The sequence below is a fragment of the Entamoeba histolytica genome, genomic scaffold, assembly GCF_000208925.1.
Source record: "Entamoeba histolytica HM-1:IMSS scf_1104750518073 genomic scaffold, whole genome shotgun sequence".
NCBI classification, from domain to species: domain Eukaryota; phylum Evosea; order Mastigamoebida; family Endamoebidae; genus Entamoeba; species Entamoeba histolytica.
The window spans coordinates 1-2,876 of NW_001915616.1; the positions used below are offsets into that span (position 1 = coordinate 1).

Below are 2,876 nucleotides of genomic sequence, written 5' to 3' on the forward strand. Positions count from 1 at the left end.
GGAACGAAATGGATGTCAAGTGTTTACCAATCCAAAATGCTGGGACTGATTTTTATATATATCATATTATTATAATAATGTTAATTTTTTATTATTTGTCATATTTTGTTTTTTTTCTTTTAATTAATTTAATTTTTACCTATAGATAGTATAAAATTAATAGTTGCAGCCATACTAATGAAATAGTGAATTTTTCATCAAAATGTTTATCTAATATGTTTTGATAGATTACACATTATGATATAATAATTTTCTCAATTTAATACAATATGACAAAATTGAAATATTAATCGTACAATATATTTCATGTTAATATTTTTATCCACATACATTATATATTACTTTCAAACCCAATAATAATTATAACATAATAATTATTTAAATTGTTTTCATTGTAACGTAAATGTTTATTTTGGCTTGATTAAAACTTATTACATTCAATAAAAATATTTATATTATCTTTTATATTTTCATGTTAATCTTTATTACTGAAAGTTTAAAAGTCTATTATAAAATATTTATTGTGTATTACTTTATGTTAATGAATTCATATTTTTGTTGTTATTTCTTTTTTTATAAATTTAATATTGTTAATCTCTCTATATAATACAAAATGTAAGCTTCCATAGCTCAGCTGGTAGCAGCGTTAGACTGAAGATCTAAAGGTCGTTGGTTCGAACCCGACTGGAAGCATACATTTTTGATTTTCCTTTTCAACAACTAAACAATTCTTTAATTCATATATTTGAATTTTCAATTTAATTTTTAACATTTCAATTTTATAGACTTGCCTATACAACAATAGTCTTTTAAACAGATGGTTTCATGGTGTAGTTGGTTATCACATCATCTTGACGTGGTGAGGGTCCCCGGATCGAACCCGGGTGGAACCATTTTATATTACAATTCTGACTTATTTCTTTCTGTTAATATTTAGTTCTTTTTTATAGTATCATTATCTTTCTTTTAAATTGAAATATTTTAAATTATATATGATGGCCAATGAATTTTTGATATGATAAATAAATATGGCAATTTTTAAACTGGATAGTTTCCGTATAAAAATCAAATAAACCTATTGATATTACTAATGATATTTTTCGATTATTTTATTTTTTTACAAAATACTGTATAATATATTTATTCTTTATTTTTAATAGAATTATATGTTTTATTTCATTTACATGGTATATCATTTGAAATATGAGTATAGTATTTAATACAATTTATTTTCAGTTATTGTATTTGTTTCTATAGAAATTGTTACGACATTGTATTATTTATTTTTTTTATTCGAGTGTTGTTTTCACCTTTTGTACTGTAGATCTAATAATTGTTAACATTATAGTTCATCAAAAATATTAGTAAAAAAGGAACTCTCCAACGGGGATTCGAACCCCGGTCTTTCACGTGACAGGCGAAGATACTAACCAGCTATACTATTGGAGACTTCTGTTATTTATTATTTTATATAACAACATTAATGATTTTATTATATATTATTATTATTATTTTAACATAAATAATATCATTAATATTAAAAAGATTTTCCGCCATATTTTTAACAAAAATTTATCAAAAAGATATACTATATCTCTTAGCAGCTTTAAAACCTATAATCATTAGGTATGGCGGTTTAGCTTAGCGGTAGAGCATCTGTCTTGTAAACAGAAGGTCATGGGTTCGATCCCCATAGTCGCCTTACACTTTTACATTTTATACCATATCTCAAATTAATGTTAGCAATTTTTTTTATTAATATTCACTTTGTTAAATTTAATGTTATATATTTTTATATTTTTATTTTTTTTTATAAAGTCCCATAATATATGATTCCGACCTTTTTTCAAAATATAAGACAATTTTTTTGTAATATATAAGCTCGGATATTTTACGAATATCTGTGACCATAAGGTTTGGGAGCTTAAAAATTGGAATTGGTGTTTTGAGAAGTAGATGTGTTTGAGACTACCTCGATCCATATCTTCGTTCATCACTGCGAGTTTTTCGGAAGAGAGGCTTTTGGGGATGGTAAGGAACAGGGTAATGCGTCAGGCCGGCAACGGAGCAGCGAAAACCTGTCGACGAATGATAGACCTGGAACGAAATGGATGTCAAGTGTTTACCAATCAAAATGCTGGGACTGATTTTTATATATATCATATTATTATAATAATGTTAATTTTTTATTATTTGTCATATTTTGTTTTTTTTCTTTTAATTAATTTAATTTTTACCTATAGATAGTATAAAATTAATAGTTGCAGCCATACTAATGAAATAGTGAATTTTTCATCAAAATGTTTATCTAATATGTTTTGATAGATTACACATTATGATATAATAATTTTCTCAATTTAATACAATATGACAAAATTGAAATATTAATCGTACAATATATTTCATGTTAATATTTTTATCCACATACATTATATATTACTTTCAAACCCAATAATAATTATAACATAATAATTATTTAAATTGTTTTCATTGTAACGTAAATGTTTATTTTGGCTTGATTAAAACTTATTACATTCAATAAAAATATTTATATTATCTTTTATATTTTCATGTTAATCTTTATTACTGAAAGTTTAAAAGTCTATTATAAAATATTTATTGTGTATTACTTTATGTTAATGAATTCATATTTTTGTTGTTATTTCTTTTTTTATAAATTTAATATTGTTAATCTCTCTATATAATACAAAATGTAAGCTTCCATAGCTCAGCTGGTAGCAGCGTTAGACTGAAGATCTAAAGGTCGTTGGTTCGAACCCGACTGGAAGCATACATTTTTGATTTTCCTTTTCAACAACTAAACAATTCTTTAATTCATATATTTGAATTTTCAATTTAATTTTTAACATTTCAAT

The 2,876-nt window shown here is 24.0% G+C and overlaps 5 non-coding genes across 5 annotated transcripts; 4 read left to right on the forward strand and 1 right to left on the reverse strand.

Moving 5' to 3' along the window:
• The first annotated feature begins 619 nt into the window (after window positions 1-619).
• On the forward strand, window positions 620-693 carry EHI_116580. The gene has a single exon. It is a non-coding gene; the product is annotated as a tRNA-Phe (tRNA).
• A 126-nt stretch (window positions 694-819) lies between these two features.
• EHI_116590 lies at window positions 820-893 on the forward strand. The gene has a single exon. It is a non-coding gene; the product is annotated as a tRNA-Val (tRNA).
• Window positions 894-1,376: 483 nt separating this feature from the next.
• Window positions 1,377-1,449, reverse strand: EHI_116600. Its single transcript has one exon. It is a non-coding gene; the product is annotated as a tRNA-Asp (tRNA).
• Window positions 1,450-1,630: 181 nt separating this feature from the next.
• EHI_116610 lies at window positions 1,631-1,702 on the forward strand. The gene has a single exon. It is a non-coding gene; the product is annotated as a tRNA-Thr (tRNA).
• A 1,015-nt stretch (window positions 1,703-2,717) lies between these two features.
• On the forward strand, window positions 2,718-2,791 carry EHI_116620. The gene has a single exon. It is a non-coding gene; the product is annotated as a tRNA-Phe (tRNA).
• The last annotated feature ends 85 nt before the right edge of the window (window positions 2,792-2,876 follow it).